Consider the following 13,818-nt stretch of genomic DNA (forward strand, 5'->3'; position numbering starts at 1 on the left):
GGGCAAAAAAAAAAAAAAAAAAAACAACAAAGGAAAAACACCACTTACCTTCAGAAGCCCTCAGGCATTCAGAGATCTCCAGAAAGATAACTTTGCCTCTCACTGCCAACCCTTAAATGAGGTTCTGAGTAGGGGTGGAGCCAGGATCCACACCTTCCAGTCACTCAGGTACATTGTATGCACCTGAACTCCCCTGGGTTTGCCCTGTGTTTCTACCAGGAGCTCTATCACTGTTTCAAACTGTGACTTAGTATTTTCACTACAATTATTAACAGCAAATGGATGTAGCAATTCCTCTGAAAATTGAGTACCTTAATTATCCAAGTTTAGAACTTTGGAGATTGAATTACATGTTGTAGTATTAAAAGAGTAGAATCATTCAAACCAGCTTCTTAACTGGCAGGATCAATGTCACAGTGAGTTGAATAGGTTACAAAAAAAATAAGAAGAAGCCATTGAATGATTTTAGAATTTTAATATTACGCAGTTTTATTATGGCAGAATGCCCAGAGCTCATAAAAGATAAATGAGATCTGAAGTTGGAGGAGAGGAGGTAGAGTGTTGTTAAAGTTAATGCAAGGTCTGCTGTTACCCCCCCCCCCCCCTCTATTTTTTTATAAGCAAGGGAATGCATAAGACATCAAAGAAGTCTTCCTGTAAATATATATGAAAATAAATTTCAACAGCAACTTTTATTATGAAAGTTCTTCTAGAATCTTAAAGGGAGTATTACTCAGTACATTTTAAATTCCTTTGGAGAAATATAATAAATCCAATGTACATGGGAATAATTGATCTTTTTTGTACATATATATATATACACACATATATATATATACATAAAAATGTACAGTCCCTGGATCCTTTTTCTGATTTATTAAAGTAATCTAAAAAAGAAAAAAAGGCAATATCACACCTCTTCATAAGCATTTCACTTAGAGAAATATTCATTAACTTCTGAATTATAAGCACAACAATATTTAGCAATTTGTTTTAATAATAATACTATTACTTTTCCTAAAAAAAAAAAAAAACAAAACAGGTAGAAGAATAATTTTGTGATCAAAAATCAGTGAAAGAATGTACATATCCAGAGTGATATTCATGACAGTTACAGTCAGAGGACAAACACATCACTGCTCAGTTACCTAAAAGTACTCATTACTTTGAGAATTACTTTTTACTGGCAAGAAGAAAAAGCAACCTGCCAGTGTTCATGTTTTATGCGGACACAATTAACTTTGTATTTCCACATGTCCTGTTTCTAGTCTCCTTAAAGAGTTTGCATACATTCTTTTATTTTCTTTGTGGTCTACTTTCTCAAGACTTTGTGTTTCTACTAGTGGAGTAAGTGTAAATGCAGTAAAATAATTCATTTCTAAGCTAATTAATGAAGGAAAATACATAGCTACATCTGAAATACCTTCATGATCAATGTTGTCATGGTAGCACAAATAAAATCAAATGAAGATGTAGTAGCACAATCCTTACAAGAATGTATTATCTTCTTCATATCTATAAACTGTAGTGTAAGTTCAGAATTGTGTTAAGATAGAATTGCGAATTCTTCACTTGGATGAAATAAGAGGATTCCTACACAGTGCAAATTAAACTTATAGGGTAAGACATACTCATGTGGACTGCCCAATACATCTGTTCTGCAAATGCTCAGTGTTATTTTCCATTTACACCCAATATTTATTTATCAGGCCATTTCTTACTAGAAATTAGGATTTTTATTTCAGGAAACATCACATTAACATATAGGTAAAATGTGTAGTATATTACTCCTTTTTCTTACACTGGGATCTAGTAGGTGTCTTCCGGATTGATCTTTTCTTAATTGAGGTCTAGATAGGAATGGTTCTTTGTATTCTGACAGCTGGACCTTTTTTCACATTATACATAAATTTCTGTTATTTTGCTACTATTGTTTATTCCATTTTCTTTTGATTCGATTTATTCCATATTCTTGTTATCTTCTTATTTTATGTTCGACCATAAAAGTAGTAGGCAGTTACATCTCATACTGATAATGACTTAGTTGTTCATGCAATCTAATTATCTGCATAACATTTTTTCACTACAATTGATATTCCCATTTACTATACATATAATTTATCTATTTTGATTTTTATATTGCTAATAAAATATTAATAAATACATTAACATTTGCAAATGTTGAAAATAAACAAATATGTCAAGACTCTTCATTAAAAAAAATATTAGTAATGTTCCATTACAGTATTCTCCCAGATCATCCTATTTATGTTTAAATTGTCTGCAGTTATTCAAAATTTAGGACAGAGCTTCCTTTTTGCAACTGTCAGTTATATTTTCTAGAATATTAGATGTGATTCTCTGAATAGAAACGATGTTACTACTACTAACAGTATGACAAAGTGTGTAAAATATAATGTGAATTATTTAGAAGGTGATCTACTCAAATATTCTTGTTGATAATGAAGTCCAAATTAGAGAAGATATTTTACATATCTAGGAGTGGTAACATGAATGTCATCAACATTTCTTTGCACAACTAAGCTGTTTCTTTCAGCTACTGCAGAGAGTTTATCTCAGTTTGCAGTAAGAGCGATTATTCTCCATCTCTACAAGAATCAACTAACTTGGCACCACAAGAAAACTGCTGCAGACCTGTGGAACCGTCCTAATTTAAGAGCCATTCTGCAGAACTGTGAGGTAGTTTTGGCAACAGTTCAAATGCAGTGTGCACACATTACAAATGCAAAACAGATCTGTAGCAGTCTATGTAGCAGCAATGGCTATTGCTGCATTGCTTCAGGGACTTTACAAGCTATGCATCAGAACGATCACAGGAATATTTTGCAGTGCTCTGGCTATGAAAACAAACAAGCAACATAATTTACAGTGAAGAGTACCATTGAAAACATGCTGAGAAAATAATGATACAAAACCTTCCAACTATATTTTGATCACAAAAATATGTTGTTTTTGTATTCATCCCATACTGGGTATCCCTACTGTCACAAAACAAATCAAAAGCAGAGGGCTGGAATTACTATTACTTCAATTGTTAATTTTGGACTGCTTCAAGGAAAAATTTTTCAGTAAGGTGGCATGGCTTTGTTTTTCTCCCTCTACCAACAGAAGATTTTGAAATGATAAAACACACAGCAATCTCAATATTAGTAATAAAATCAGCCCTTTGAAAGAGATAATAGGACTAATATCAACATTAAACTCTGAACTACTTTCTGTAGTGGACTTCAAGCAAGTAAAGTAGAACAAACGAAAACATTTTTAAGGACACAATCTGGAGGACTTGAGCACACATGTCAGAGTAGAACAAGTTTTAACACCATAAAACATTTCCAAAATGTCATTTTGTTTCAAGAACTTTGATCCTATCTTCAAACAACTAAGTTGTATTCTGCTGTCAAGACATTTAGTTTGGACATTAATGTTGGATGCAAAAAGTTCTTGGGATAACTGAAGCCAAGGTGTAGCACAATGTTCAGGTTAGCTTGATAGAAGATGCTATAGTCCACTTTTTTGTCAAAGAAGTCAAGGAGACTGTTATAGCACTGATTCAAGTGTTGGCGTGAAAGGTTTTCTCAAGAAGATTGTTCTAAAACTCAGGGAATATACAAAGGTCCATTAAGGTACAAATAAGCATCAATAAAAATAGTAACTATAAAAGCTGTTAACAAATGTTCTACTACTGTTATTCTTTAGTTTAGAATATTGTTTATTATTTGAAATTTATTATATTAATATAAAAGGAAAGAAAATTGGCTCTCTTCAGTTAACACTGAAGCAAAATACTTCAATTTGAATGGAGGTGTAGTTTTCTAGAACAGCAAAATGACGTTTACATCAGAGTTTTCATTTATTTGTATTTCTATGCTAAAAAAAGAGAGAAAGAAAGAGAAAAAATAGTTTCATTAGTTATTTTATAAATGTTTTAAATATTATTTTATTTCTCCTTTCAGTACTTTCATATTTAAATGCTGGAAAAAATTATATCATTAAATATTTTACCAGTCATACTTCTCTTAAATATTGATTCAAACATGGAAGACAGAAATGTTGTCCAAGAAGATTTTAAGTAAATACTTAAATTTTATTATTTAAGTCAGAGGAATTAAGCTAAATCAAATTTTACCTTATTAAGTATCTGTCTATTTAGCCTTTGAAGACAAAGAGGTTCTTTATTCTGTATTACTTGCTTATTCTTCAAAAGGAAGAATAAAGTAGAATTTAGTTTGCAGAGTGGAAATTCAGAATTTCACCCCATTGATTGAGAGATAATTATTGCCCTTGTGGAACTCACCTGTCTGCCCCAATACTCTCTATAGCTCCTTAAAGGTCACCCCATGCCAGGAAATGTAGAGCTGAAATTTCTAATGGCATTTGTTCTGCCAGGTCACAGGAGGTTCTTCCATCATCACATCCACATCTTTACCAAGAGCAGGAGTTCCTGAATATTTTCAGATCCTACGGAAGACTAGGGAGTATTTTTATTCACCAAAACTTTAATGGATTGGAAGGTAATAACAAAGAAAATGAAGCATTTTATGATATATATAATATACTATTAAGATTCACAACTCAACATCATTGACCACTGTTGCCCAAAAATGTGATGTCTTTTCAATAACAAATGAGCAGCACAGTTGTTCAAAAGAAGTGTTCTTTGTTACAGGAAGTAATAACTTAAATATACCAGACTTACTAAACTACAAGTAATATTTGCAAAACCAGTCAAACATGCAGAAGAAATTATTTCTTTATTTCTTTATTTTAAGAAAGTACATTTAAAATTTGTCTTCATTAAGAGTTTTTTTTTTCAAGGATTTCTTGAAGGAACTGCTGCGTGCCTCTGCAAGGTCTTTCAAAAGTTAGAGTTCTGTTTTCTTCTTTGCTGGTACTGGCTTTACCACCTGTTGATATGAAATTTTTCTTCAGTGAAGAACTATAGCAGCACTATTTTCCAATTTATTTTTTTAATAGTATTATGTAATTATAGTCTCCCATTAACATATTGATTATATGGAATACAGTGCAACAAGATTTTATTTTCACACATTTTTCTCAATAAACACAGTCTGTAAACAGAAATATACATATATATAAAGCAATTGTGTATTTGGATATGCACTTATTTTGTCAGTTCTTGAATTTCAGTTTGAATATTCCTGAGAGGCTAAGTGTTTGGTGTACAAAGGAAACAAACAGAAATCTGAAATTCTGATTTAGTTTTTACTTATTTTGGTGACCATCAAAATTCGAAAAATATCTAGAATACTTAGAAATGTTTTAACCATCATGTCTTTTCAAGTGAAATGAAAGTTATTATAGGACTATAGGACTTCTTGTCAGCTTTTAATTATCTAGACCTTCCAACAACAATACTAATGGAAAAACTTGATTCTTCTATTTGTCAAAAGTGTCATTTCACATCAGAATTCACTTTTGTTTCTTTTTCTTAAATATACGAAATAGATTTTATGCATCCAAATGAAAAAATCAATGAAAAAAAAAAAGTCATGCTAACTGGGACAAAGATTTATTTTAGAGCTGAAGACATGAAATAAGCACAAAGAATACAACTATACAACAGGTTTCAAAATTAAAAAAAACCCTCAGATCTACTTTGCTTTTGCTTTTGAAAATTTAGCCAATGATCATATCATATCCCAGTAGCTCATAATACTACTCTGAATTTTCTATGCCATATCACTAACAGGGTTGTGATGTATTTGCATAAGCATGATGCTTCATGATTAATATATAATCACAGCAAGAAGCTCTGAACAAATTCATCTACAGAACTTTCTTGCCACAACAAGTGTGCCTAAACTGCCATCCACCACATCTGTAGATATAATTATGCATAAAAATTCAAATTTCAGTACAGTGCCTTATTAATTTATAAACTTACTTGACCTTCATATGATAACAATAATAAAACATTAAATTTATGAAGTGCCTGGCCTGTAGTTTATTGTTGGTTGTTGGTGGTGTGTTTTTTTTTTAATGTTAAAATTGAGTGTCAACTCTATGCCCTCATTCTGAAAATTGAAGCAATTACATTAAAAATGAAGATTTTGATAAATTAATGACCTAATAATTACTTTTATACCATTCTTAGAGTAATGTTAACCTAGAGTGAGCAAGAAATTGCTGTTCAAAAAGAGTAATGTGTTAATAGTTTAATAGCATAACCACTTACAGTCAGGAAAAGTGAAAATGTTAACAAAAGTCTGATGAATAAAAGCTAGAGAATGATTAAAAAAAACTAACAACTAAGTCCAATCTTTGATGTTTATGAAATCCTGAGAAACTACAAGCAAGTACATGTTTTTTCCTGCAATTCCTTGCAGTAACATGATGACTAATCTTAAGGGATTTTCTAGTCAAGCTTGATTTGCTTCAATCACAAAGGCAAAAATTCCACAATTATTTAAATACTTATTCTATTATCAGTTGAAGACATTTTTCTAACGTCACTGAGAACACAATTAGTAATTTATTTTCATACATTAAAATTGTCATTATTTCAGCCTAACAGAGAAGGCAATAAAATATTACTATGAGTAGCAGCATCACAGTATTAATGGGGTTAAGTTCACTTCACCAATGACAGATCTATTTGTATTCTGTCCTCTTAAAATTATGTTCCTTTATAGCAAACATTATTTGAAGATTCTATAATATCAAAAGGATTTTATTTTTCTAATCAGTAAGACACAAAAGCATGACGAAGGTTACACTGTCATGCACCTTATGGCTACAACAATGTAGATCTCAAACTTGGTAACACTGATATCTTGAAAACTGATTGAGTAGACTGGAAATGTGAATTCATAATTTATAATATGCTTTGTCTAATGACAGAAGAAGCAGCCCACATTGTTTAGTACGAATATTGAGACAGAATATCCTAGAATGTATAACAGCACAATAGTGGCAAATCTGATACAGGTATGACTTGATGCAAGTATAAGAAATTAATCTGTAATTTCCTGCGCATGATCTTTTAGTTATACCATATCCACAGACAGATTATTTCTTTAAAATTTTCATGAAGTTAAAATTAAAGCTACACCATTTTAAGAGTGGTGTTAAAAATCTCACTTTTTACACAAATTTTTAAGTAAGAAATTAGATGCCATCAACTAGCTCAAAAGCCACAAGTTTTCTACAACATCTCTGACAGGAATTTCTAGAAAATATATCTACCAACTTTTTAGATTAACCCATTTCTCTCGCAAGAAATGGCATCTGATGCGTTCACAGGAATTATTATTTGACACTAAGAAAGATCAAACAAAGTCTTAAAATAATTTTTTCTTAAAATAATCTTTCTTTAAAATAATTTTGATACATATCAATGAACAAAAACTATTCAATACTTATTTCAGTGTTCAGTACAGCAAACATGACAATTTGATAAATGTCCCAGGTTGTATTTATAAAAAATGCATGATGCTCTCACACTACACCCAAAGGTGTTTCAGCAGCAAAAATTCTCTTACTCCTTTTCCTATTATTTATTTATATATACATTATATAATTTTTTATTTTTTAGAAATTGAAGGATTGGTTGGTTGTCTGTGGATTTATTCACCAATATTCTAGCCAGAATTTCTTGTAACTTCAAATATCTTCCCAGAACTGTATACTTCTGCTACAACATGGGAAACTGAATGTAACAAAATAAGATGCAAAAAATTGAAGGTCGTTTTATCAGATGTGTGTTCTAATATGGTTTTACAATTACTCTCTCAGAAAAAAAAAGTGTCATTATATCCTAAGAGCCGGGATTATAGAATCCTCAACTCCACTGATTTTGAGAATGTCGGAACTTTTAGTGTATTAGAAATATATCACAATATTCTGATGCTGGCTAACCACAGATTCTCGATTGTTTCTCTTGTTATCTCAACTGCAATTTTTCTGCTACTGCTTGGCTATATAAGCAGCCAAAGTCTATGAATCTCACATTTTGTCAGTTTAGTATGGTACTGGAGCATATATAAAATACTCTCTTTCAGCCAAAGAAGAAGGTAAGTGTTCAAAAGACTGTAGTCTGAGAATGAGTCATGTTCACATACTCGCTGAGTTTCAGTGAAACCCTCACAATTCAACACTTATAAGTAGTAAGGAATAGCTTCCATACAAACATACCTGCTCTAAATAAATGAGGGAGCATTAAAACTGCATTCAGCAGTACTTGGAAAAGTATTTGTTAGGGAATTACTCTGATTCTAGCTATCATGTACTTTAAAAAGAAAAAAAAAGTGATAGAAATACAATATTTTCTTCTAAGCAGTCTAATTCAGAGTATTATTTCTAAGTTAGAGTTTTTACTTATGATTTTATACATCTCCCATATAAGTTAATTAGTGATTGTTTGAATTAGTTTCTCACAGTGGTTAAAGAAAGCCAGCCAAAGAAATAGTTGATTTTACCTACAAGTTAAGCATGTTGTGCAGAGTTCTTTTTCACACCACTGTGGACCACAGCAGCTTAAAATTAAGCCTGGGCAAGTTTAGATTGATTGTGAATCTAACTCTTCACTCTTGGATTAAAAATGCCTTCACTCAAATTAAATTCACGTTGATTTTATATTCATGTATCTGTCTTTTCTTCATGGAATTGTAGATAGTATGATACAATGGATCAGCATGGATAAGTTTTATTGCAAAGAGTCATGAGTCATTAGAGATATCAAACAACTGCTATCCAATAATGTAACAAAATGATGTTCATAAATAAGTTTTATTTAACGAATTTTAATATTTTTCAAGATATCAACTTTCTAATAAATGAATCTGAGGAAAATGAAACTATTCTGTTTACTCCACCAGCATTTTAACCCTGTTTGCTATGACACCAATATATGCGTCATTGCATGCATTCACACGTGCACATTTTCTGTTTCTAAGATAGAATTTCCATGTTCTTACAGGAAATAAAAGGAAGAATATATAGTAATCTGCATTGTCTTAGACATTTGTCTGATACTCTAAAACAAAAAATAAGTTTCCATTAGGAGTGGAAATATTCTGGTGATCTTTTAGCTGATTTCTGTCTTCTTTTCCACAAGTCTTTAAAGCAAGTAAGAAATGAAATGATCTCCTAGAATATGAAGCAAACAGAAGTATCAGTAGCACATATAATATAGTAAGTTTTTTAGATGACAGGTATTAAATTGAAACCAAGCTTTCTAAGGAATCTTGGAGATTATACCATCATTTCTCTCAGTTCCTTAAACAACCCTATTCCCTCCCTGATCAACCCTCCCTCAGCAAAAAACTCATAAAACAGAGAGAATTAAATGGATTATACAAGCTGCTTTAAATGAAGTCTCTCTTATTGCTGTCACTCTTTTAGTATCTACTGAGTTCAGCATAAGAAGTAAACATAGCTTGTTTCTCACTTTCCCACAGTTTATCTACCTTCCAGATGCTTCAAAAAGATATTGGTAGTTCTCATAACTAAGCACCACTATAGAACTGTACAAAGTGCAACTTACTTTACATTCTGGAAGAGATTCTGATTATTGGTGCTTAAATCACTTCAAACAGTTTCATATTATTTCATTATATGTTGCATATTCATCATCAGTATTTTCAGCACAGAGAACGTCATCAAGTTTACGTAGTTATGTCTGAATTCTCCCCCACAACTGTTTGATTGACAGGCTCTGTAAAATTATCTTCTGAATTCACGTAGGATTTAATCCTGAGACAGATGATATTTCTTTTCCATTTGAATGTACCTCTTCTCAGGATTTCAGAGGAAGAGATAATCCCAAAGATAGTTTAAATCAGATCACAGAGAGATCTGAAGACACAGTTCTAATTCCTGAAAGATTTCATAGTGAGCCTTCAAAATGAGCAGAAATATGATTACAGGCTTTGATTGCTAAGACAGACAGCTTTGCTTGGAACAAACTGTGCTGCTTTACAAATAGTGCATTATGCCTATAAAGAGACAATAATCTGCTTAACAACCAATTAATGAGCAAAGCAATATGCCTTGTGTATTACAATATTTAAATCCAAAATCAGGGAAAGAGCAGCCTTCTTACCTAATAATTTTGGAGATTTCCATATCCCATGAACTTCTGTGCTTCAGGGTATCCAGAATAGCAAAGATATCAAGACAATCTGATGCTGAGATTCTGGGGACAAAGCTCAAGGAAATTGCCCAGTTATGAAGAGGAAAAATGCTTCAAATCATTCCCAGAAATGCCTTTTTTTTTTTTTTTTTTTTTTGAATTTTGAATTGATCACTTAGGAATGAATTAAACTACATTTTCACTTGTATCACTGTATAGCAGTAAATTCATATTAATCTACCATGAAGTCATTGAAACTTATTAAGGAATAAATTGATATGAATATGATTACTCTCTGTTTTATACATTTATATTATAGGTCTGATTGTTTCCTTTTGATATGTGACTATTAGTTTTCAGATACCTAAGATAAAGACAGTCTTTTTATTTTGCTTTGTTAAAGGTAAAGACTGATGGATTTCTAAGGTAGCAGAAAAGCATTTTCAAACTGTCAGAGTTTTTGGTCATCTTACCTTTTCAAGTTGATTTGGCATTAGAATTTCTTCTTCCATTTCTTCTTCAGCACTCTATTTAAACTTAAACACCTTTGCATGGGAAAGGAATGCAAAAACAGATTAACAAGTTAACAAGAAGAAAAAAATAAAAACGTAGAAGATTTCTAGGTCAAAAATTTTGTTTCAGCAAACATCATTATAAATTAAGCATGAGTTTCATCTGATTACTATGAAGGTATGTGGAGTTTTGTAAGATGGACAACACGGTAAAATTAAGGTTTACTTTTAACACTCATATGTGTATGTGCACTAATACACACAACATGGGGAACGAACACAGTGATTTAGAGACCTATGAGCAGCCGCATGGCTACAGTCCTGCTGGTATCATGAAGACATGATGGAAAGTCTTCCATAGCAGGATTGTTGCCACGAAGAGATATAAATTGTTTAAAAAGAAAGGCTAGGAAGATGAAAAGATGTAATTGCCTCTTAAGCAAGAACAGTAGAGATATATGCAGCCCCGTGTGGGGATACATGAAGAGCCCGTTGAGAGCTCGGATGTGGAGATTAAAGAGAAGACAAGTAAGAGTGACACTTTAGTGAGTGTCTGCTGCAGGCTACCTAATCAGAAAGTAAAAGCAGATGAGGCCTCCTATGAACAGACGGGAGCATTCTAATGTCCTCTGGTCCTGATCTTGATGGGGAAATTCAGCTACCCTCACATCTATTAGACGGATAAGACAGCAGGGCATAAACAGTGCAGAAGGTTCCTGAAGTGTGTCAGGGATAAATTCATCACCCAAGTGAAAGAGAAGCCAATGAGGAGAGGTGCTTTGCTGGATCTTATTGCAGCCCAGATGGCCAACTATATCCTGGGTTGCATTAAAAAAGGGGTGGCCAGCCAGTAGAGGGAGGTGATTTTTCTCCTCTACTCAGCTTTTGTGTGGCCTCATCTGGAGTACTGTGTCCTGGCCTGGGACCCCCAGCACAAGAAAGATGCAGAGCTCTTGGAATGGGTTCAGTGGAGAGCCACTAAGATGATCAGAGGACTGGAGTACCTCCCCCATGAAGAAAGGTTGAGGAAACTGGGTTTGTTTAGCTTGGAAAGGAGAAGGCTCTGGGGAGATCTCATTGTGGCCTTCCAATACTTGAAGAGAGCATATAAACAGGAGAGGGAACAACTGCTTACATGGGTTGATAGAGATAGGACAAAGGGGAATGGTTTTAAACTAAGACAGGGGAGATTTAGGTTGGAAATTAGGAGGAAGTTTTTCACCCAGAAGTTGGTGACACACTGGAGCAGGTTACTCAGAGAGGTTGTGGAGGCATTCAAGACCAGACTGTATGTGGCTCTGAGCAGCCTGGTCTAGCAGGGGGGTTGAAACGAGGTGATATTTGAGGTTCTTAACCACCCAGGTGATTCTATGATTCTACGATTCTATGATGCTATGATCTTATGCTCACCAACAAGGAGGCTTTCAGTAGGGATTTGAAAGCCAAAGTAGCTTGGGGTGAAATGAGCATGAGGTATTGGAATTCAAGATTCTGAGAAGATGGAGTGTAAAAGCAAGTCCAAAACTTCTGAGTCAGTGAAGTAGACTTTGACATTTTCATGCATCTGTTTGGACAAGTTTCATGGGCTAAGGCCCTGGAGAGAAGAGGGACCCAAGAAATCTGGTTAATATTTAAGGATCACCTCAACTAAGCTCAAGAGAGGTTCATCTCAATGAATATAAAGTCAAGTAACACTAGAGAAAATGTGGCAAGAAAAAATATATATGGCAGAAAAGGGTATGAGGACCTCAGTGGACACCAAGTTGGGCATGAGCCAGCAATCTATTCTTGAAGAAAATAAGTTTAATGGTATTATGATCTGCATCAGTAAGACCATTGCCAGCAGGTTGAAGGAAGTGATTCTTCCTCTGTAAGGCCTGGAGTACTGCACCCAGTTCTAGGCCCCTATAAGAGAGATACAAGAAGCTACTCATGCCCACTGAAGGCCACTAAGATGATAATGAACTCAAGCATCCTGTGAGGAAAAGCTGAGTGTTTAGAGCTGAGAAATATTTAGCCTAGAGAAGGTGATATCATCATCAGTGACAGCAACACAGGAGGAACCATCTGAACATCAGGAACATTTACGTACTGTTCAGATGACTGAACTATGGCACTAATAGTCCTGAGGAATTGTGGAGTCTCCTTCCTTAGAGATCTTCAGAAAGTGCCTATGTATAGTCCCAGGTAACATGTTCAGTGGAATCATGCTTCATCAGAGACCTGGAACAAAATAATCTCCAGATGCCCCTTCTAACCCCAATCAACTTGTGATTCTGTGAACATGGGGAATAGGCACACTTTTTTTCTTCTGGTAAAACATACATAGATCATTGATAGACCTGACATAAGAATGTGTACTTTAACTAAAATGAAAGAGTTGAACCACTTTTCCTTTGTTTGAATCACTGAAGAGTTACATGATGTGCACTTCTGAACTCTTTCAGTCAAATGGAAAGACTGTGTGTGAAAAACATTTGTATTAAATTATGTATTTGAATGAACATTAGGATTTAATGATGTAAATGTTAAGTGCAAAATTATGCATGTAAAAGAATTCTATGTCAATGAACAAAAATAATCATTTATTACAGCATAGCAACAAGCCATGCATTCAAGCCTTACAAGTCCTATAATATTCTCATTATACCTTAAAGAAACCATCTGAAACTGAGATGACTAGCTGGCTTTTCTGAAGATAAAATGCAAAATTCATATGGAAGCTGATTCATATGAAGCTAGCCCTCAGACTTTAGCAGAATGAGTGTTTCAATACTAAGAGTGAATGAGCTGGTAGTTTTCCACACCTGAGAATGGTGGGGTTACTTATACATTTTTAAAATCCACACCAAACAACTTTCTGTTTGGCATGATCAAGAGCTCATGTGTACTAGAAACTAGAAAACCTTTTTGTGTGCATAGTTATATGAGTATGAAACATACTGTTGGAATAAATATGTCAAAGAGAAAAATGCAGTATATTTTCATATTCCGACTGCAAAATGACTGGTATTATAAATTCAGCGGAGGAGAATTATCAAGGCTGGTTCTGCAGTGTGCTTTGTGCAATACAGTTTCTACTGTAACATCTAATCACTAAGAAGCTTTCTGAAATGTTGTCATTCACAGTATATTGTAGCAAAGATTTCTGTAAATTAGCTAAGCATTACATGAAAAATTACCTTTAGTTTG

This window comes from Meleagris gallopavo, chromosome 5, assembly GCF_905368555.1.
Source record: "Meleagris gallopavo chromosome 5, MGAL_WU_HG_1.1, whole genome shotgun sequence".
Classification (NCBI taxonomy): Eukaryota; Metazoa; Chordata; class Aves; order Galliformes; family Phasianidae; genus Meleagris; species Meleagris gallopavo.